At 45.8% G+C, this 23,304-nt stretch overlaps 1 protein-coding gene and 1 non-coding gene across 2 annotated transcripts in view; one reads left to right on the forward strand and one right to left on the reverse strand.

Moving 5' to 3' along the window:
- LOC118896326 (scavenger receptor class A member 5) overlaps window positions 1-23,304 on the forward strand; it is an 82,494-nt gene that overhangs the window by 37,054 nt on the left and 22,136 nt on the right. The window lies entirely within an intron of this gene.
- TRNAD-GUC lies at window positions 13,111-13,183 on the reverse strand. The gene has a single exon. It is a non-coding gene; the product is annotated as a tRNA-Asp (tRNA).

Consider the following 23,304-nt stretch of genomic DNA (forward strand, 5'->3'; position numbering starts at 1 on the left):
ACTCCTAGCAATGTTATTCAGCATCACTCAAAAGTGGAAAAAAATCTAAATGCCAGCCTTAAGGGATTGTTTAGCTAAACTTTGGTAAGTCAACACAAAGGAATATTACACAGCCATTCCAAATGATAACTATGAAGCAACATGGGGCAATGTTTATGAAATCATGTCAAGGGAGAAAAGACTGCCCAATTGCGTGTGTAGGCTCCAGGGTGGTTGTGCAAGCAGATGTGCATATACAAGGAGAAAGGGTGGGAGGGAACTTGGAGGAATGAAAACAACTGTGGTACAGTGAGGCTTATTGGTACACATTCTTCTTTCTCAGTTTCCTCTAATGTTGTTGGTGATTTAATAAAACCAGGGCCGGGAGGGGGTAGTCCTGACCTCAGCTTTGTAAATGAGACCGAGGCCCAGGGAGGGGGTGTCTGGCTCAGGGTTTCCCATGCCTCTGTGTCCCCGTGCAGACTTGCATCCAAGGCTCCAGATCCCCCCAAGCTCCTGGTCCCCCAGGAAGCCCTGTCTTCCCGTGCACCCTCCTCAGGGGTGCCAGCTGTCATCCAGAGGCAGACGCATGCTTTCTGGTGCCTCCCTTTGTTCTCAAAGCTCTCTGCTTGGCTAACTTTTGTTTGTTTGTTTGTTTATAACTTCTACTTCCTTTGGGAATAAAATCAAATGCTCCGAGTTTCCATTTAAACTGTCTTTCTTTTTTCTTGCTTTTAGCTTTCCCCGCCGCCCAGCTTTATCGAGGTGTAATTGACAAAAATTGTATAGATTTAAGGTGTACCATGTGATGTTTTGATATATGTTATGAAATGATCATCACAATCAAGCCATTAATGTATCCATCACCTCACATGGTTAAGATTTTTTTGTGTGGTGAGAATACTTAAGACCTACTCTCTTAGCACATCTCCAGTATACAGTACAGTATTGTTTTTTTAATTTATTTCAATTTTATTGGAGTATAGTTGATTTACACTATTGTGTTTCAGGTGTACAGCAAAGTGATTCAGTTATACATATATTCAGTTATACATATATTCATTCCTTTTTCATTCCTTTTTGGATTCTTTTCTCATATAGGTTATCACAGAATATTGAGTAGGGTTCCCTGTGAGTAGGGTTGAGTAGGGTTCATCTGTTTCTCTGTGACTTCTCCCCCCCGCCCCATGCACGCCCACCTCCTTCCATGCTAGGAGCAGGTCTCAGCGCCGTGACCCGTGTCCCCTAACATGTGTCCACTTTCACAGCCTCCAGCACCTCCTGCACATTCTGAGGACCCTGAGCCCCTAATTCCTTCCTTACAGGCAACTGCCTTCTAAAGAGCTCCACATGGAGGGCACCCAGGCACCTCAGAGTCAACAGTCCCAAACCCAAACTCACCATTTCTCCTTATCCCAGCCTCCCTTATTCCTTACCTTGCTTGATAACATAACCATCTGAGATGTGAAGCCCATTTTATGGGTGTACCATTATTTCTTTAACCAAATTCCCATTGTTGGATGCTAATGTCTCCAGCTCTGCATGAGGGACAGGACACAACAGTTGATTAATGGTGACATTGTTCTGTGGCTGGCAGAGTTCACGAGGGCATGGGATTGCCCTTTTCAGCCCAGGCTCCAATGGCCCACCAGGTCCTCCCCCAGGTGGGGAGAGGAAAGGGCTTCTGCAGCATGTCACCTGTGCCCATTCGCTCTGGACTTTGGGGCCATCCAAGCATCCCTTTCCTGACATTTCAAGGAGCCTCCCTGTTGCTTGGTTGCTCGGATGACCTGGCCCAATGGGCCCCTCCTCCTCCGCCATCCCACCCCACCCCATCCTACCGCTTCCTCACAGCCTTTGGTCCTGGATGTCAGCCTTCAGGCCATCTGGCTTCCCTCTGGGCTAGACTACAGAAAGAGGGACTGGGATTGTACTAGTCAGCTCAAGTTGCCATAACAAAATGCTACACACTGAATGGCTTAAACAACAGAAATTTATTTTCTCACATATAGGAGGCTGGAAGTCCAAGATCAAGGTGGCGGCAGGTTTGCTTTCTCTGAGGTCTCACTCTTTGGCTTACAGACGGCCGCCTTCTCACTGTGTCCTCACATGGTCCTCCCTCTATGTGCACATCCCTGGTGTGTCTCTCTCTTTTTATAAGGCCACAGTCCTATTAAACTAAGGCCCCCACTTTATGACCTCATTTAACCTTCATTACTTCCTTAAATGTCCTATCTCCAAATACAGTCACAGTTGGGGTGGTGTGGTGGTGGTTAGGGCTTCAACGTATGAATTTGGAGGGGACACAATTCAGTCCAAAACAAGAATGAAGAAAAATATCCCTCACTGGATCTGCTTCAGGGTCAGATATCTATGCAATTTCCCCATGGACTATTGTGCTAAAAAGGAACTCCTGTCACCTTTCTTTCTCTTTGTGGTCTTTTACAAAGGACCCCTTTTCTTTTTCAACCCAAGCTTGGCCTTTGCTTGGTCCCAAAAGGAGTTGGGTGTGTGTCATAATGAGGAAGAGGGTGAAGGGAGAAGGAAAAAAATCCATTCTGTCCCACTGTTTTTTGCTGTAATAAATAATGCTTGCACATAAGCCATTGTCCATATAGCAAGTAAATCATAACGGTCCAATGATTTCCTTTGGATAGATTTCTGATAGTGGTATTGCTGGGTCACAGTGGATATATGTTTTTAAGGTTTTATGGAAAGATTGCACCAATTTACATGGAAGGACAAGATTTTTAATTATTCTGTCTTAACTATGTGTAAATGGTTTGTCACTGTTGGGTCTACAAGAAAGGTCTTGTTACTTGTGAGAAATAGAGGAAGTAGCTTAATTGCCCTTTGGGTAACCAGCTGAGGACTCAGGACCCAAGGGAAGCAGCGCTTTGCTGGGTCTGCAGCCCATGCCCTTAGGTGATGGCAGTGAAGGCAGAAAGAGTCCACTCTCCTCCACCTTAACAAGGACTTGGTCCATACAAACTGGGATCTCTACGCCGACCCTCATATTCCAACTTTGAGCTGATCAGAAAATGACTCCCCGGGTCTATCAGTTTCCTAGGGCTGTCCTAACAAAGTGCCACAAACTGGGTGGCTTAGAACAACAGAAATTTATTTTCTCACGGTTCTGGAGGTTAGAAGTCCAAAATCAAGGTGCAGGTAGGGCCGTACTCCCTCTGGAGGCTCTAGGGGAGAATCTTCCCTTGTCTTTTCTAGTTTCTGGTGGTTATCAGCAATCCTTAGTATTTATTGGCTTGTAGCTGCATCTTATAATATGTGCCTCATCTTTAAGTGGCCTTCTCCCTGTGTGCCTGTGTCTCTGTGTCCAAATTCCCTCTTCTTGTAAGGACATCAGTCATATTGGATTTAGAGCCCACTCTAATCCAGTATGACCTTAACTTAACTTGATTATATCTGCAAAGACCTACTTTCCAAATAAGGCCAACTCACAGGTTCTGGGTAGACATGATGCTATTTGATCCAGTAGACCAGGGAATGGAAGTACATTTGAAGTCATTGCTGGTGAAAAGCATTGAAAGAAAGAAAACATTTTGGACTTCCTCTTCTGCTGAATCTCAGGGAAACTCCCTATTTCATATTCTTTCATGATATGGTCAGTCAGGTGCGGCCACAAGAGGAAAGGACAGAGAGGCTGAGGAAAACATAATGTATTGTACTCACAGGTCCCAGAGACGGGAAGCACACATGCCACACAGAGCCACGTGGGGAAGCATCAGGGGCGTCAGGAGGCAGAAGACAGGAGTGAGGGGAGTACTTTGGTCATGACCTGTATTGGGGTTCAAGGAAAGGAAAGACAGGGCAGAGTAAAAAGTTTAAGACTGGCTGCTTTGAATAATTCCAGTGGGCTGTGGGCTATCGGGGTACCTGGCCCTGGGATGATTAGGACAGAGGAAAATTGACTCCTGGGGTGCACAGGCCAGATAGAGGAGGTGTGGCTCTGGGTTGGTTAGTTTGCAAATCACAGGCGTGCATCAGGCTGGGCTCTTGCTATCATCTCTAAGAATTGGCTAGCCCAGGGAGGGGTTGTCCCTTCCCAGCCAGGAAGGGATGTCAAAACATTGTAATATACAGAAAATTAAACACATATACAATACACACCCTCCTGTGGGAAAGAGGAAGGACCTGGGTTCCTTGGTCCCAGCTCGTGTACACCAGTGCAGCGTTCTCGGGGGGCTGGCGGGGTGCACTCACATTCTAGAGTGGGCTCTGTCTTCCGCCTCACCGGGACACCGTGGGCAAGTCAGCAGCTGCCCCAGGACGACAGGTCTCCACACTGGTGGTCCGGCCCTTGGCTCTCGGCCTCAGCACTGCCAATAGCTGTGTGGCCTGGAAGCCTGGAGACCTGATCATTTGGCACACGGATGGTTACCAGTTGTTGGCTACCTAGAGACCCCATTTCTACTCTGAGGCTCTTTAGAGGTTATATCAGGGACTCCAGGTTGATCATTTCTGGACTAGACCTTCGATGTCCCATCAGCTCGGAAAAGGTCCCCTGGTGTCCCCCTTCTGCATCCATTTAGCCCATCTTTCATCTCACTCTTGTATTAAGGCTGGTGGTTTCTATGACTCCCCACTAAACTGTGCCCTCTGTGAGGGCAGGGGCCATATGCGAATACCTTTGTATCATCCACATTGGCCTAGGTTTTGGAATCATACGGTCTTGGGCTCCGGTCCCAAGCTGCTCTTTTTCACTCTGTGACTTTCGGCAAATTACTTAACCTCTTTGAGCTGCAGTTTTCTTCTCAGTAAGTGGCACTTCTAGTGCCATCCTCCGAGTGATGTGGTGATCCTTGAACGAGACAGTGTGTTTAAGTGCCCACCATTCCTCTTGGGAAGGAGTCCCAGCACACCATATATTACGGTAATTCTTGGTGTGGGCTACAGAATAAGCTGTTTAGTGCACGCTAAGCTATTTTTTTCTCTTGGAGCTGAGCACTCACGTAGGTGTTTTGTAACAGATCTCAGCTGGATAGACTGAGCGGGTGCACCCATGGTGTCTCTTAACCTACATTCCGGGGAAAGAGTCAGCATCGGGGTTTCTGGGCATTGCTGAGATGGACAAGGTTAGTGCCACTTTGAGATCCAGGCACCTGGACTGGAGCCCCTGCCCTGTCCCCATACTTCAGAGGGACCCACTCAGTCCTTCATCCCACCACGTTCGATCCCACAAGGCGAGACGTCTTCGGCACTAAGAGAACACACCCACCTGGAGCCCTTGACCCCCCCCTCTGGGCCCTGCCCCAGGGACCTGGTGCTGGGGAATTTCCTGCCCTGAAGGCCCAGCTCTCTTCCAGGGCTTTTGGACCGTCTTGCTGAGGGCAAATCATATTGCTGGCCAGAGGGTGGCAAAGCAGGAGCTGTTTGCAGGTGTTGGGGGGATGGGAGGGTGGGATTTGGATGTTGGAGTGACCCCAGGCATGGGTGTGAGGCCCGCTGTGGTGCAGGACCGCACAGGCGTGGGAGGGTGAGGGTCTTCTCACCAGGCATGGGCCTGGACCAGGTTCCGGGGAGGCGTACGTGTTCCTGGCACCTCCAAGTTCTGGCTCTCACCAAAGCCCAGACGTGGGTGATTTAATGGCTGCGAATGTGCTGGTGTCACTGCCTCCGACCCCGAGGCTGGCCTCCAGTTGGCAGTGGCCATGTGCTAAGCCTGTCCCCTCCTCGGGGGTTCTGGACCTCCCCTGGCTGCAGGGACTCTGCTCAGAGGCAACCAGGGGGGGGTGGGTGGAGGGGTTGCTCTCAGCCCAGGCCTCGCAGGGAGGAAGGATGCTCAGATGTGCTCGCTGCGCCTTCCTGGCCTCTACCCCGTTGGTGCCCCCAGACCCACCCGGGACCAGCCTGCTGCCTCCGGCTCTGGTTCTTCCTGCAGCAGCTCTGCTCTCCTCTGCTGGGGCCGTGTCCCACCCCGCCGCCGCCCCCAGGCCCTCTGCGGGAGCCATACCTGTGCCCAGCGGCCGTCCTCGCCCAGGCCGCCTGCAGTGGAGGATGCAGACCTGCAACACGGTCAGGCTTCAGGCAGGGCTGCTCCCACTTGGCTCCAGTCACCACGAGCATAACAGTGTCCACCAGGAAGAGCTCTCTAAGGGGCTGCGGTCAAGGCGGAAGCGGGTCGGCTGGGGGTGAGTTAACGGATCACTGCTACGCCCTCTTCTCACCTTCCGCGCTCTCTGAGCTCTCCCGTGGCAACTACGGCCTGATGCCCCAGCTGCCCAGTTGGTGGTGCCCGAGTCCCCCACCTTGCCATATGGCAGCTGCTACCTTCACCACCCCGGCCACCATTACATCACAGTCATATTCTATTTTCCATCCACCATTTCACTTGGTGGGGTAGATACCATTATCCCCATTTACAGATGAGAAAATCAAGGCCCAGTGAGATTGCTGGTTCCCACAGGTGAATAGTTGTTCATGAAGTTTAACTGGCACCCATGGTTGGGGTCTGAGCTGGGCTCAGACTCGGGTTTTTCCAGCCAAGAGCTCGTCCCGCGCACCGGCGCAGTGTCCACATGGTTTCCACCTGGCCCCCAGCAAGGGGATGCAGCTCAGCTTGGAAGCAGATCTCTGGGCCAGGCAGGATGAAAACAGGCCTGGGGCTCAGGTCCTCATCTCTGTTCCCATAGCTCACGGCTTCTGGGCAAGAGGTAGGTAGAGAAACTGAGGCACCTGGTCGTGAGGGACAAGAGGGGTGGTTTTTCACAAAGAAGGCTACTTCCAAGCCAATCCACCGTTCCATCCCTTTGTGTCTGTTCACACAGCCTGGCCATGCGGGTTTTTATAATGTCTGCTTTTCTAGCACACATTATACAAACAGATCTACAAAAAGGGCTGTAAAGCGTCGCAAATGGCAAAGTAAAACGCGTGAATTCTCCAGGATGGATTTTTAAATTTTCGCGATAAAACAGGGTGCGATGGAGACGTTGCTTTTCCTTTTGGCAGCCCACTGCTTTCAATCTAATTAGGCGTTTGGTCTGGAATAATTTTTTTTTTTTTTCCTCTCAATCTTGGAAAATGTCCCACAGCTGGGGCTGCCTGCTCTCAACTGTTTGTTTTTCTTCCTTGGAGCGGGACTTGGGAAGGTTACCCACCAAACCCCAGAGGAATAGGCAGTTTGAAGAGCTTTCAAGTCCCCAGGCACACAAACCCCAAACACACGGGCCCCAGGCTGCACTCTTTTTCTCCCAATGAGCCAAAAAGCTGGCCCAGGGTCCTGACCTCCCCCAAAGCAGGGCCGGCCCCAGGCCCCTCCTCCTTGACGTTTGATGGCAGAGAAGATGGGGGAAGGGAAAACGATTCCAGCCCATGGGCCCCAGGCCAGTTCCTGAAACTTCAGTTGTAAAAGCTGAGCTGGGGCTGCATCAGTGGTTCCCGGTGGGCCCATTTATCATCTGGCCTTGGGTGGGGCGGGGCAGAGCCTGAGCAATGCTTGCCTGGGGTGCATGCTTAGACCCAGCCAGACTGGCCCCTCAGCCCCGCCCTTACCCCAGGGGATCAGTCCCCAGACCCAGGCGAGGCTTCGTCTACCCCACCCCAGCTCTCATCTTTAGCTCCCCTTTAGAATTTTTGTTTTAAATGTGGTAAAATAGACATAAAGTAAAACTTAACATCTTAACCATTTTATTTTATTTATTTATTTTTAATTTTTTTGGGCCTCACCATGCAGCTTGCAGGATCTTAGTTCCCCGACCAGGGATCAAACCCGTGCCCCCCTGCAATGGAAGCTCGGAGTCCTAACTACTGGACCGCCAGGGAAGTCCCCATCTTAGCCATTTTAAAGTGTACAGTTCAGTGGCATTAAGGACATTCACAGTGTGCAACCTTCACCCCCATCCATCTCCAGAACGCTTTTCTTCTTCTCAAACTGAAACTCTGTGCCCTTTACACACCAACTCCCCATTTCCCCTCCCCCCAGCCCCTGGCAACCACCCTTCTGCTTTCTGTCTCTGCAAATCTGACTACTCTAGGAAGCTCATATAAGTGGAATCGACAGTATTTGTCCTTTTGTGACTGGCTTATTTCATTTAACATAATTAATGTCCTCCAGGCTCATCCATGTTGTAGCATGTGACAGGACTGCTGTCATTTTTTAAGGCTGAGTAATATTCCTTTGTGTGTGTCTATATATATTCTGCTTTCTGTTTATCCATTCATCCATCAGTGGACACTTGGGCTGCTTCCACCGTTTGGCTGTTGTTAATAATGCTGCTATGAGTATGGGTGTACAAATATCTATTTGAGTCCATGTTTTCAATTCTATTGGGAGTATCCCCAGAAGTGCAAATCGCTTGCCCTTTGGACTTTTGTACTTGAAAGTTCAGCAGGACATTCTGACCACCTGGACCCTCTGTTTGCTGGGAGAGACAGAAGAGGTTGAAGGAAATTAGAGAAGAAAACCAAAAGCTAAGGAGATAATAAAGTTTCATCATCCCACAGCTCTCAGCACAGCAATGTCACTGAAATAGAAATGGGACAGGGTTGTTATTAGAAATGCAGCTTGCCAGGGCCCAGCCCATTCCTAAATTGGAATCTCCAGGCTATAACCTCAGAGTGACTTGGGTGCTTCTGATTCGCAGCAAGTTTTAGAGCCACTGCCTGCAAATTACACATTCCACCCACTGGGCTAAAGTGGGTAAAAGGGACCTCGTGAGATTCTCTGTGGTCCTGGGTACACTTGGAGTGTCAATAATGACCAGTCCATCACATCTGGTCTTCTGTTTGCCAGATTCTTGGTCATAGCACAGTGACCCCTGCCTGGGTGGGCTGTCTACAACAGTCTGTATTAGCTCAGGCTGCCATAACAAAATACCATACACCAGGTGGCTTTAACAACAGAAATTTATTTTCTCACAGTTCTGGAGACTGGAAGTCCAGGATCAAGGTGTTAGCAGGGTTGGTTTCTCCTGAGGCCTCTCTCCTTGGCTTGCAGATGGCCGCCCTCTTGCTGCCTCTTGACCAGGTCTTCTCTCTGTGTTCTTCTGCCCCTGGTGTCTTCTCTTCTTATAAGGACACGAGTCATATTGGATCAAGGCCAATGGCCTCATTTGAACTTAATCACGTCTCTGAAAGCCTTACGTCCAAATACAGTTAACATTCTAAGGTACTGGGGGTTGGGACTTCAACACATGACTTTTGGGCGGGGGGGACACGATTTAGCCCCTAACACAATCGTTTCCTCCTTTATTCAATAGATGATTATTTTAAATTCTTTCCTTTGCTAAAATATAATACCATCAGAAAATAGAATAAAAATTACTCAGAATTCCACCACAAAAAATCAATTTTTTCTTTTTGGCTACATTGGGTCTTCGTTGCTGAGCGCAGGCTTTCTCTAGTTGCGGCGAGCAGGGGCTACTCTTGGTTGCAGTGTGCCGGCTTCTTGTTGAGGTGGCTTCTCTTGTTGCGGAGCATGGGCTCTAGGTGCGCGGGCTTCAGTAGTTGTGTCACGTGGGCTCAGTAGTTGTAGTGGCTCAGAGCCACTACATGTGGCTCGTGGGCTCTAGAGCGCAGGCTCAGTAGTTGCGGCGCACGGGCTTAGCTGTTCCGCAGCATGTGGGATCCTCCCGGACCAGGGCTCGATCCCGTGTCCCCTGCGTTGGCAGGCAGGTTCCCAACCACTGCGCCACCAGGGAAGCCCCCAAAATCAATTATTTTTAAGAATTCCAGTCTTGATCTGTGTGTGTGTGTTTGCTTAATATTAAAGCATATGCATTTCCCACATTGTTACACAATAGACCTCATAGCTGTCATCTTTAGGGCTTCATCAAAGTCTACCAAGTGGATGTATGATCATTTAATTATTCCTAAATGGTTCAGTCACTACTTTCCCCAGTTTTTCACCCCTGCAAACAAGGATACAATGAATTTCTTTGTGCTATCCCATTTCCCTTCTTTTGGACTGTCTCCTTAGGGTAAATTCCCAGGGGTGAGATTATTGGACAAAGGATGTGAACATTTTTATGACTCTTGATACATTTTGGCAAGTTGCTTTCCAAAAGTATTTGATATTGTCATCAGCAATATATAAACGCACAAGATTTCACCATAGTTTTGCCAGCATGATGTAGCACCGTCCCATTATTTTTAGAGAGATTTCATTTTGTTTTATTCTGCATTTCTCTGATAACTAATCATCTCATAAAGTTTTTCATACATTTGATTATTACTTGTAGCACCTCTTAAGCAACTGGCTCTTTAAGCCTTTTTCCTGCTTACCTATGTGAGGCCACATCAGATATTTATCAAGTATCTACTACATGCTCCGGGAATACTAGAGGGTGACCAAGGGTGTGTAAGGCTTAGTTCTTACTTTGCAGAAGCCTGAAATCAACAATCACATCTTATTTAGTTATTGCTGATTTCTCTGTACCCAGTCCACTGCTTTGCACATTTTGTGTGCTCGGTAAATTTTGTTGCATATGTAGTTCAACCCCAGCTAACGTGTTTCTGTTTCTTGCAGTTTGCAGAGATCTGTATTCCATTCAAAGGAATGCAGGCTCAGAATCCAAAATGAGCCTGAAACCCAGAGATGATAGCCCAAAACTGAGAATCTTCCTTGGATGAGCATGAGGTCCTGTGTTCCAGCACAGGGAAGGTGCACTTGACAGGAATTTTAAAGGGAGATTCAGAGTTTGAGGTTGGCAGAATGAGTAACTGAATAATACAGCTGCTCACCAGAAGCTATTGCCATCAGAGTCATGTTAATAGCAGTGCAGTGTGTAGAATAAGGGAGGTGACAGTACTGTCTGGGTCCACATAGTTAAGACAGGAAAAAAGGACAAACGGGAATTGCAGAGTTGTCTAAACTATGTGGAACCAATTCCCGTTTGTCCTTTTTTCCTGTCTTTTCAGTTTTTTATTTTGAAAAACATTTTAAACCTACAGAGAAGTTGGAAACATTGTATAATAAGTGTCTATATACCCTTCATCTTGGTGCCTCAATTGTTAACATTTTGCTACATTTTCTCTCTCTCCTATCCTCTCATTGTTATTAGTACTATTTTGTTGTTGTTGTTGAACCATTTGAAAGTAAGTTGTAAACTTCACCCCTAAATACTTTAGTATGGATTTCCAAGAACAAGGAAATTCTCTTATATCATCACTTAGAGTTTTTACATTTGGAAATTTAATGTAGGTACAATACAATCGTAAATATATAGGCCATAATTAACTTGCTTCCATAGCATTTTTTTTAACCTGCTGCAGGATCAAAGCTGTTGCTGAAACTCAGCCTCTGTTCACTGGTGCTGAATAGAAACGCCGAGACAGAGTTCTGGGTGAAGTAAAAAAGAGTAGCTTTTTTTTTTTAATTTATTTTATTTATTTTTGGCTGCGTTGGGTCTTCGTTGCTGTACGCAGACTTTCTCTAGTTGCAGCGAGCGGGGGCTACTCTTCATTGCGGTGTGCGGACTTCTCATTGCGATGGCTTCTCTTGTTGCTGAGCACGGGCTCTAGGTGCACGGGCTTCAGTAGTTGCGGCATGCGGGCTCAGTAATTGTGGCGCACGGGCTCAGTTGCTCCGCGGCATGTGGGATCCTCCCGGACCAGGGCTCGAACCCGTGTCCCCTGCATTGGCAGGCGATTTCTTAACCATTGCACCACCAAGAAAGCCTGAGAAGAGTAGCTTTTATTGCTTTGCCAGCAGGCACAGGGGAGCACAGCGGGCTAATGCCCTCAAGACTGTGTGACCCACCCTGGAGGGGGGTAGTGAGGAGTTTTATAGTGTTCAAGGAGCAGGGCGTGATCAGCTTGTGGACCATTCTCGGATTGGTTGGCATCAAGGTGAAGTTTCAAGCATCATCAACCCTCTGGTTTCAACCAGTCTAGGGGTCCATGCTCCTGTGGTCAGCAGTTTTCATCTGGTGGGTCGGCTTCCTGTACAAACAACTTAGGAATGTGTGTCAGGCCTTTATCTGTATCTTTCAGGGAACTGGGAGTTCAGTGATTCTGCAATGTGGCAGATTTATAGTCTAAATTGTTACTGGTTCCCCAGCCCAGTGGCTATTCTCTGTTTCTCCATCTTCACATTTCCCAATCATTACTCTTGAGTCAGCATTTTACTTCAAAAGGCAAGGACACAGGGGCTTGTACACGGTTGCAAAGCCAGGATTACGCATTCAGTTACCATGTCTCTTTAGTCATTCTTTTATCTAAAATAACTCCTAGCCATTGATGGTTTTTCATGACCACGATATTTTTGAAGAACACAGGTCTGTTGCTTGGTATAAGGTCCCTCAATTTGAGTTTGTTTGTTTCCCTGTGATTAGATATCGGTTAAACATTTGTGGCAGAATTATTTCATAAATCCTGCTCAGTGAATCGCATCAGGGGCATATTATGTCATTTTGTTCCTTTACTGATGATGTTAAATTTGATCATTTGGTTGAGGTCTTCATCTACTGTAAAGGTACCTTTTATTTCCTTTCTAATTAAGAAGTGATCTGTGGGAGACTCTTTGATACTGTGTAGATATACTGTTTCCCAACAGTCTCTCACTCAGTGATTTTTATCATCCACTGATAATTATTGCCTGAATCAGTTTTCACAAAGCTGGTCATAAAATGGTGTTTTTTCCCAGCCCATCTCAGTGACACTAGAGTGATGTCCTCTCAGTACCTTGATGTTGGCCATAGTGGGAGTATTTACACCTCAGAAATTGGCAAGTGCTACAAAGAGGGATTTTTGTTTTTCCCTTGGAGAACCAGTTGTTAAACATTTACTGCTAATTGCAGACAAGCTGAAACACATTCAAAGGAGAATGGTTTTGGTAGTGATGGGCCTTGAAACTTTAAGGAAAGGGGATCTGTCTTCAAATATTAAAATGACTACCTTGTGTGGATTCTTCGTCATTTAGGAGGAAATCCATGAACACCCCACCCTCTCTCCCCACTTGGTGCTCCAGCCATGCCTGAGCCCTTGAAGGAATCACAGGCACTCTACGTTCCGTCCCCACCACTGACCTTCCTGTGTGGAGCTGAGGGGTGTGGCACGGAGGGCAGAGGCAGCGGGTCACCTTGGGAAGGGAAAGGGATACTTCTCACTCTGATCTTACAGGAAACAATGTGTTTTCTGTGTTTTGGCTGCACCGAGTGGCCTATGGGATCTTAGTTCCCTGACCAGGGATTGAACCCGGGCCCTCAGGAGTGACAGCACGGAGCCCTAACCACTGGGCCACCAGGGAATTCCCTGATCTTAGAGGAAACAATGTGCATGCAGGGCTGCGAGGTGCAGAGGACATAGAGTTCATGGCTTTCATATCCTTAGTAAAGTATGTACAGAGTTACTTCTAAGAATGAGGGATAAAGTAGGCTTGGGCGTCAAGGAGCATGAAGAAAGTTTTGAATAGCAGCTAAGGGGATTTTTTTCCAGCCTACCATCCCACTCAAGGCAGTTCAACTCCAGGTGTATTCCAACAGCACAAGGGTGAGCCAAGTCAGCACAATTCTTCTTCTACAGAGTCCAAGAAGTAAAGCAAGGAAAGGAGGGGGATGCAGCTACCCGGGGTTTGTCACTGATGAGTATAAAGTAGGGAAACTCCCCAGAGGCCTGGGCATTTGAAAGCAGGTCTGAATCCGGGCACAGCAGTGATTCAGGCGTAGCCAGAGGAGAGCTCACAGAGGAGGTTGAGTTACTAGGATCAATCTGCCCATTGAAGACAGTGGCAGGTCCCCTCCTGATGGGAGAGACGGCAAGCTTGGTAGCAGTGGTAGAAAAGAGGGGAATCAGTGTTTGGGTCTCTTTGGAAAGTACCCAGTGATACCAGGTCCCAGGGGAAGGAGTGGGGTGGGGGGTGAAGGGTGGTCCCTCTTCACCCCCAGGGACCCCAGAGAGTCACAAACGGGAGGAAGATGAGGGATAAATGTGTGTGGGACTGCACCTCAAGGCCTGGCTGTCACTGGCTGATGGTGGAAAAACCATTTCTTTTCACTGCCCTCAGTTCTTCCTCTAATGTAAATGGGGATTAAGTGCTGGTGAAAAGTATACAATTATGTAAAGCTCTATACAACTCTTCGATGTACCATTATGAATATTCATGTCAACTAATACGATAATCAGTGAAGGAAGGGAAGGCATCTAGAGTAGAGGGTTACCTGAACACCAATAGTTTGAATTTGAATAGGTCTTCGTGACAGAGCTGGGGTTTTCTTCCCACATGTTTGATTTCCTCAAATGAGATAACATCTACATAAAACACAACGCAGTGCCTGGCCCATAATAAGTGCTCAATTAGAGTTCACTCTTTTCTTTAGTCCTCACAATGCCCCCCACCCCGTCCCCCCACCCCAGATAGATGTTGTTAATTCTATTTTTAGATGAAAATGGAGAGACTCAGAATGATGAATTCCCTTGTCCAAGAGCAGCAAGTGAAGTGGTGGGCAGGACTTGAACCCAGGCCTTTGGACTCTAAGTTCGATATTCCTTCCTTTCTAATCTACGTGTAAGGACCCATCCAATTTTCAGAGTCTATGACATTCTCAAATCCACTTCCTTTATATAATCTGCACTTCACACTAAGATGTCAGTTTTTGAACAACTGTACACGTGAGATACATGCAGTGTTTTGTTTTGGTTTTTAATTACAATATGCTAAAAGTCGTCATTAAATTTTTCCCTTTTGTAGAAAAGGCGCTGAACCCACACAATACCACATCGTGATTGTTGATTGTCACTGGCACAATTTCATATGACTCTTTTGCAGTAGTAAATATTTTTGTAATACTAACAATATCCAATCTAATAATACAAGATACTCTGGGGACCAGTTAATATTTCAAAATAACTCTTACTCTTGGTGTAAATGTTTTTAGTTCGAAAAACTCTGCCTGTTTGGGTGAAAATGCTTTTGCATTATTGTTGATAATGATTCACATGGATGGATGGATGGATGGATGGATGGATTGATGGGTGGATACCTTATTCTGATTTCCTGGACAACAGTGTGGTATAGTAGAAAGAGGTATGAACTGGGTTTCAAGATATATGAGTACTAGCCCTGATTCTGCCACCAATTGTTAGATGACCTGGGACATTTTCATATCACCTTTCTCAGCCTTCATTTCCTCATCTGAAATTGAGGAGTAAATGATTATTAAGGTCACTTTTAGCTCAAAGCATCCATGATCTAACTGCACCACGAGTCCGAGTTCTGAAGAACAAAGATATAAGAGGTTTGACACATTGGCTGCAAACCTCGAGTTCCAAAAGAAGAAACTCAGTAAGTGCCAAGACTCCTGGCAAGTCTGGCTCAGATTCCTCACATGTTTATTAGTGAGAATAATTTCCAACCTCCTCAGAATACTTTATGACAGACTCAAGAAATGAAGAAAGATGGATCTGAGAAAATCAGCCAATGGGGAAAGCTCACAGAACTCCAACAGAAAGCTGCATGGAAGCCCTGGGGGCCTGATATTGAGCTGTTTGAAAACAAGCACTTACGGAACAAATTGTCCAGAAAGATAGAAACACAGAAACATGCTCGCTGCCCTCCCTGATTTCAGATTATGGCCTCATGTGACTGTGGCTGGGAGGCGGACTGGAGAGATGGAGGGGGCCCCTCTAACCCAGCATCAGGAGGCTCTTGCTGGCGCCAGAGGGATGGACCGCACATGGGGTAGAGCAAAAAGTCACATACTCCAGGGTTTAAATCTGGATTTGCCATTTGCACATAGTGTTTTCTCGAACAAGCTGCTCAGTCTCTCTGAACTTCATCTGTAGAACTGGGGATATGAACATGTCCTGTATTCTTTTATGAAATGGCCAGGCATGTGTGGCCACAAGAGGAGACAGAGGCTCAGGCAAAGTGTATTGTACTCACAGGTCCCAGAGACAGGAGGCACGAAGGCCACACAGGGCCACATGGGGAAGCATCAGGGGCATCAGGAAGCAGAAGACAGGAGTGAGGGGAACAGGCCACGGCCTTTCTCGGGGTTTCTGTGAGAAAGACAAGGCAGGGCAGGGTAAACAATTTAGGATTAGCTAGTTTGAATAATTTTAGTGGACGTCGGGCTATAGAGGTGGTCTCTAGTTGCCTTTTACCTGGCCCTGGGATGATTAAGGCAGAGGAATATTGCCTCTTGGGGCCAGAGAGAGGAGGTATGGCTCCAGATTGGATAGTAAAGGATGCTCTCCGCTGGATCCTTTGCATCTCTAAGAACTGGCTAGCTTCAGGAAGAGCTCTCTCTCCCCAGCCAAAAAAGGTTTCTTAAGAAGTCAAAACATCATAATATACAGAAAATAATTATGTATACAGGCATACCTCAGAGATCGTGTGGGTCTGGGTCCAGACTACCACAATAAAGTGAATATTGCAATAAAGCAAGTCACACGAATTGTTTGGTTTCCCAGTGTATATAAATGTTATGTTTACACTATCCTATAGTCTATTAAGTATGCAATAACATTATGTCTAAAAAAACAATGTACATACCTTAATTTAAAAATACTCCAATGCTAAAAAATGCCAACCATCATCTGAGCCTTCAGAGAGTTGTAATATTTTTTGCCGGGAGACGGAGGATTGAAATATTTCAAGAATTACGAAAAAGGGACACAGAGACACAAAATGAGCAAATGCTGCTGGGAAAATGGTGCCAATAGACTTGCTTGATGCAGGGTTGCCACAAACCTTGAATTTGTAAAAGATACAGTGTCTGCAAAGTGTAATAAAGCAAAGTATGATAAAACAAGGCACGCCTGTATGTATACTCACAGATACAATACAGAACACGTCTCATCTGTGAAACTGGACACACGAACGACGATCTCAAAGGATCACATGAGATACGATACATGACACCCAGCCCACTATCTGATACTGAGTGGACAGTCATTAATATTCGTTTTCTCTCTTCTTCTGTTCAGTTAAGTGGAAGGACCATGGGATTAGTCATCCCATCTACACCTCTGTCTACCTGTGTGGCCTGGGGCAAGAGGGCCCTTCTGTCTAGGACTCTGTTTTCATATCTGTGAAAGAGGGAGGGGGCATCCACATGGTCGCCAAGGTACCTTTAAGGCCCGATGTTGCCACTTTCTTATCTGATTCCTGCTGAGATTGGAAGTGCACTTTTGTGGGATGGAAGGACGGGACAAGAGGTCCCACTGCGGGGCATGGAAAAGGCAGCCTTGGAGGTTGAAACCGTGATGCCAGATTGAAAAAGAGATTGTCCACACCCTTGAGCACAGAGCCCAGCTCTGACGGCCCATGCTGGGCCATCTCTTTAGAGCCCACACAGTTAATTTCCCCAGTAACCAACCATGGGCCCAGCCTTGGTGAGCCAGGGAGCAGGGACAGTGTGTATGAGGTGGTGAAGCACAAAAGCACCTATTCCAGTGCATACATTTAATTTTCACACTGATGTAAGTATCTTGCCTGTAGACCAAACCCCTATGTTTCCCCACAGCATCTAACTCTGAGGACTGCTATAAAAAAAAAAAAAAGATTGGGGTGGGTATCCGATATTCCACACGTGGTCAAGTGTCCAGCAATCAGTAAGTGCTGAATATGAAAGTTTCCTCTCTTGTGAATTATTCATGACCCAATGAAACTGTCTCATGTCTTAATAACATTCAAACACTTATTTGTATTTTTTAAAAAATGTGAATGGTCCATTTGCTAGCCCAGTGATGACATGAGATTCTAGAGAGGAGTTTATGCTCTATGATGGGTGGGTACCATGTATATAGAAGGGCCGTGCATTAAGTGAAATCCAGCAAGTTAGGTTTTAGGTTTTTTTCATTTTCTTTTGTGTTGTTGTTGTTTTACTTTCCTTTTCAAATAGAATGAAAACTGCTGGAGATAAGATCAACTCTGGGCTCTAAAAGAGCAGTGCTTACACCCCGACCCCTTCTTCTTGATGGATTGCTTCATTATAGCTTAGGGGTTTTATTATATTGTATATCAAGGGGGACTCCAGCTTAAATGCCAAAGAAAGGTGCCTGGGAAAATCACTGAGCATGTACCATGGGGCAAGTCACTTTTCTCTAAATGGGACTCTCCTTTCCATGTGTGGTTTGAGAATAAGGGTCTAAATGTGTCAGGAGAGGTTTTTATTTATTTATAACTATATTCCATTAGTAAGTTTTTGAGGGCTACTTTGTAGAAATAACTGCAATAAAGGACCAACAAGCCCCATTAAAGTATAGAGAAGATTCCTCACTAGATTTTTGTTTCTAAATGAAACTGTCACATCCCAAGAGTGCATCATCACCCAAAGGCAGCAGCGATTTGAAGAGGGGCTTGGTCCTCAAATCTCCAGGCAGTCTGGCTCCGTGAGACTCAGACTGGTTGCATTCTAGGCTCTTCTGAGTTGGCCAGGATAGTACCACCTAAGGATGTGACTAAGGCTTGGAAATCAGCACCCACCTTTACTCTCCACCCCGGCTTCTTCCCAGTTAATCTCTAGTAAAGGCCTTCACTTATTATGGGTTAAATTGTGTACCCCTCAAAATTGATAATTTGAAGCCTTAACCCCTAGTAGCTCAGAATGTGACTGTATTTGGAGACAGGGCTTTTAAAGAGGTGATTAAAGTCAGATGAGGTCACCACGTTGGGCCCTAAATCGGTATGATTAGTGTCCTTATAAGAAAAGGAGTTTAGGACACAGACATGCACAGAGGGAAGGCCATGAAGACACGGGATGAACACAGCCATCTACAAGCCAAGGAGAAAGGCCTCAGGAGAAATCAAACCTGCCAACACCTTGATTTTGGACTTCCAGCCTCCAGAACTATGAGACAATTAATTTCTAATTTCTGTTGTTTAAGTCATGCAGTCTGTGGTATTTTTTAAAATTAATTTATTTTATTTATTTATTTTTGGCTGTGTCGGGTCTTCATTGCTGTGCGTGGGCTTTCTCTAGTTGTGGCGAGCGGGGACTACTCTTCTTTGCAATGCGCGGGCTTCTCATTGCGGTGGCTTCTCTTGTCGCGGAGCACGGGCTCTAGGCGCGTGGGCTTCAGTAGTTGCAGCATGCAGGCTCAGTAGCTGTGGCTCACGGGCTCTAGGGCACAGGCTCAGTAGTTGTGGCACACGGGCTTAGTTGCTCTGTGGCATGTGGGATCTTCCCGGACCAGGGCTCGAACCTGTGTCCCCTGCATTGGCAGGCGGACTCTCAACCACTGTGCCACCAGGGAAGCCAGTCTGTGGTATTTTCCTATGGCAGCCCAAGCAAACTAATATACCACTTATTTGTCTTTTAAAAAATGCATAAATAAAAGAAGGAAAAGATAAAATAAAAAATAAAGACAAAAAAAAAAAGGAAAGAAACAATGATAAGAACAAGCGTATCCATGAGTAGAATGGTTTTTAGACCTGCCTCTCCCTGGATGGCCCACTGAAGCTTGGCAGGGTGATTACAGGTACAGCTTAGAATAACCACAAGAAATCATCTTATTTACAGCCCCTGATTATAATATCACACCACTTTGTTTTCATGGTGAGTGCTTTTTTTTTCCCCACAATGATGTGAAGCCAAGAGGAGTCTGATGGAGAGCCTCTGCAGTTGGCATCAGAACACCTAGCTCCCAACTCTGGCTTGCCCCTTCTTAGCTATAAGACCTCTGAAATATACTTAATTTCTCTGAGCTTTAGCTCTCCTCACTTTAAAACAGGGATAATAAATAATGCCTACTTCACAGGTCGTTCTGAGGATTAAGTAGCACAGGTACATGGAATGTCTGAGGTGTTGGTAAGAATTTGACAAGGGTGAGCTAACTAATGTTGAATCCAGGGATCGCTTTGAGAGTCTGATTGTAAATGCAATATACCACATTTGTCCCTTTTATATGTAATCCTCTTGCCTTCAGCTGAGATTTCACATCAATTAAGATAATTTTGAGTTTCGATTTTGTCATCTACAATATTACTCTTGCCAGCTTTGCATCAGCTGTTGGTTATCTACAGCAATTTGATTCAAAATGGCTTGAAGGCTTAAATATAAGACATGACACCATAAAACTCCTAGAAAAGAACGTAGGCAAAACATTCTCTGACATAAGTTGTACCAATGTTTTCTTAGGTCAGTCTCCCAAGGGAATAGAAATAAAAGCAAAAATAAACAAATGGGACCTAATCAAACTTATAAGCTTTTGCACAGCAAAGGAAACCATAAACAAAACAGAAAGACAAACCTATGGACTGGGAGAAAATATTTGCAAATGATGTGACCTACAAGGGCTTACTTTCCAAAATATACAAATAGCTCATACAACTCAATAACAAAAAAACAAACAACTTAATCAAAAAATAGGCAGAAGACCTAAACAGACATTTCTCCAAAGAAGACATACACATGGCCAATAGGCACATGAAAAGATGCTCAACATTGCTAATTATTAGAGAAATGCAAATCAAAACTGCAGTGAGGTACCATCTCACACCAGTCATAATGGCCATCATAAAAAAGTTTACAAATAACAGATGCCGGAGAGGGTGTGGAGAAAAGGGAACCCTCCCACACTGGTGGTGGGAATGTGAGTTGGTGCAGCCACTGTGGAAAACAGTCTGGTTGTTCCTCAGAAAACTAAAAATAGAACAATAGCAATTTTACTCCTGGGTACATATCTTAAAAAAACAAAACAAAAACACTAATTTGAAAAGATACATGCACCCCAATGTTCATAGCAGCACTATTTACAATAGCCAAGACATGGAAATAACCTAAATGTCCATCAACAGATGAGTGGATATAGAAGACATGGTACATATATACAATGGAATATTACTCAGCCATAAAAAAGGAATGAAATAATGCCATTTTGCAGCAACATGGATTGACCTAGAGATTATCATATTAAGTGAAGTAAGTCGGACAGCAGAAGACAAATACTGTATGCTATGACTTATCATATGGTGGAATCTAAAATAGGACACAAAGGAACTTATTTATGAAACAGAAACAGACTTACAGACATAGAGAACAGACTTATGGTTACCAAAGGGAAGAGGTGGTGGGGGAAAGATAAATTAGAAGTGTTGGATTAGCAGATATAAACTATTATATATAAAATAGATAAACAACAAGGACCTACTGTATAGTGCAGGGAACTATATTCAATATCCTGTAATATACAATAACAGAGAAGAATCTGAAAAAGACTATATAGTTTCTGAAACTATATAGAAACTAACACAACATTGTAAATCAACTATACTTCAATTTTTTAAAAAGTGGACCCCCTCCTGCCCTCCACAAAATAGCATTTTGATTCCTCCAGGATGATACCATATCATTCAACAGTACTACAGCCTTCCTATTCTTTTTTTTTTTTTTTAAGAAATTCACGTTCTTTTATTTATTTTATTTGTTTATGACTGTGTTGAGTCTTCGTTTGTGTGCGAGGGCTTTCTCTAGTTGCGGCAAGTGGGGACCACTCTTCATCGCGGTGCGCGGGCCTCTCACCATCGCGGCCTCTCTTGTTGCGGAGCACAGGCTCCAGACGCGCAGGCTCAGTAATTGTGGCTCACGGGCCCAGTTGCTCCGTGGCATGTGGGATCTTCCCAGACCAGGGCTCGAACCCGTGTCCCCTGCATTGGCAGGCAGATTCTCAACCACTGCGCCACCAGGGAAGCCCAGCCTTCCTATTCTTCAACCTCCAGTTCCAAGAGGCCACTGAGTCCTAACAATGTTACTTCTCTATCGTGTCTTGTATGTCCCTCTTCTCTGTCCTAACAGGCGTGGCCCTGCTCCAAGGCCCTCCTCTGTCACCAGGACCACAGCCTCCTACTGCATTTCCAAACCTCCTCCAGGTCCAGTTCTTTGCAATTCACTCTCTGCACTGCTGGCAGAGATTACACTCGTTGCATTCAGCTTCTTCAGATAATCTTAATATTGGGTTTGGGTTTTCTTTTCCCAAAGAACATTTGGAAACACATTAGAAGAGTTTTAAAACAGGTTCCTTTTGTGTATACTTTTCTCCCTAAGTAAATGATAAATTTCTTGATAGGAAAGCTTACATTTTAGACTTCTGTGTATTTACTGCTGCCCAAACCCTTATAGTGAGTTGGTACCTCACAGACATGTATTGGATGACTTAATGCATGAATGAACAAATGAATGTCCCCAATACAAACTTATTTGTGAGCTCTTAGGACAACAGGGAATCAGGATGTGAACTAGGAATCTGAAAAAAGGGAGATGGGAAGAGAGCTGGCCTCTTTATGCTTAGGGAAGAAGGGATGTTTCTTGGCTTAGCCTGGAATTTCTTTGGAAATCAGAGCCAGAGACACGGGCTTGGTAGTTTATTGTGAAAAGTGATCCTGGGAAGCAGGAGTTGGGGACCGGAGGGGTCAGGAAGGAGGGAAAACAATTACAAGGATGTGTTCTTGAGCCGGTCTCTGCTGTGGCTGCTAGAGCTCAGTCCTTCCAGGACTTTCCAAGGGGCTATGTAGTAAAAGCTGCAGACTTGTCTGTCCGTGGAGAGTGTTTATCCACCAGCTGTTTCCTGCATAGGTCGGGGTTACCCTGAGTGGCAAGGCCATGCATGGATGAGGTCCAGATGGTTCCCATGATTCTGAGAAGTCACAGAAGCCCTGGGGGCAGACAGCTAGAGATCGGAGATGCAGATGAAGTGCGGTGTTGCCGGGTTACACCCACCTGAAGTTGGTCATTGTAGCCCTGGCCAGAGTAAAAGGTGGGCTGAGAGAGAGCGAGGCTGGGCCCAAGGGCTGCCCCTGTCTCCTCCGCTGGTCCAGGCATTTTTTTTTTTTTTTTTTTTTTTGGTGCACTGCATGGCCTGCGGGATCGAACCTGTGCCCCCTGCAGTAGAAGCTTAACCACTGGACCACCAGGGAAGTCCTCCAAGCTCTTCTAAGAAGAGATGAGGGCACTTCTGTGCCTCCTACCACTCTCCATTTTCAATCATTCACTTATTCATCCGATAGCTATTTACTGACCAGCTACCAGGTTGCAAGATTCTGCAGTAGGCACTGTGTTAGTCTAAATAGCAAGTCCCTAATTCCATTTGAGAATTCACAAAGAATTGGTCTCTTTCCTATTAGACGTATGCACCCCATCAAAATGCTGGGTTTCCTGACATTGCTGGTAATAATTTCAGATCCTTTCGCCTCCGAAATGGGAATCCTGAGGCTAGGTTCTGCAAGAGGAGCCTTCTGAGTTATAATTTGTCTTGGATCCCATTTCCACAGCAATCAACAGTGAGTTATCAGAGACTCCATCTGCTTGGACCACCAAAGGGAATGCTTATGCCAGGAGCGCAGAATATCCAGCCACACCTCTCTGAGGAAAGTAATCAGCATGTTGGTGGGGTCTTTCTTCCTCTGAGGTTGTACCAGGCCATCCTAAT

The sequence above is a fragment of the Balaenoptera musculus genome, chromosome 6 (assembly GCF_009873245.2).
Source record: "Balaenoptera musculus isolate JJ_BM4_2016_0621 chromosome 6, mBalMus1.pri.v3, whole genome shotgun sequence".
In the NCBI taxonomy this organism is placed as follows: Eukaryota; Metazoa; Chordata; class Mammalia; order Artiodactyla; family Balaenopteridae; genus Balaenoptera; species Balaenoptera musculus.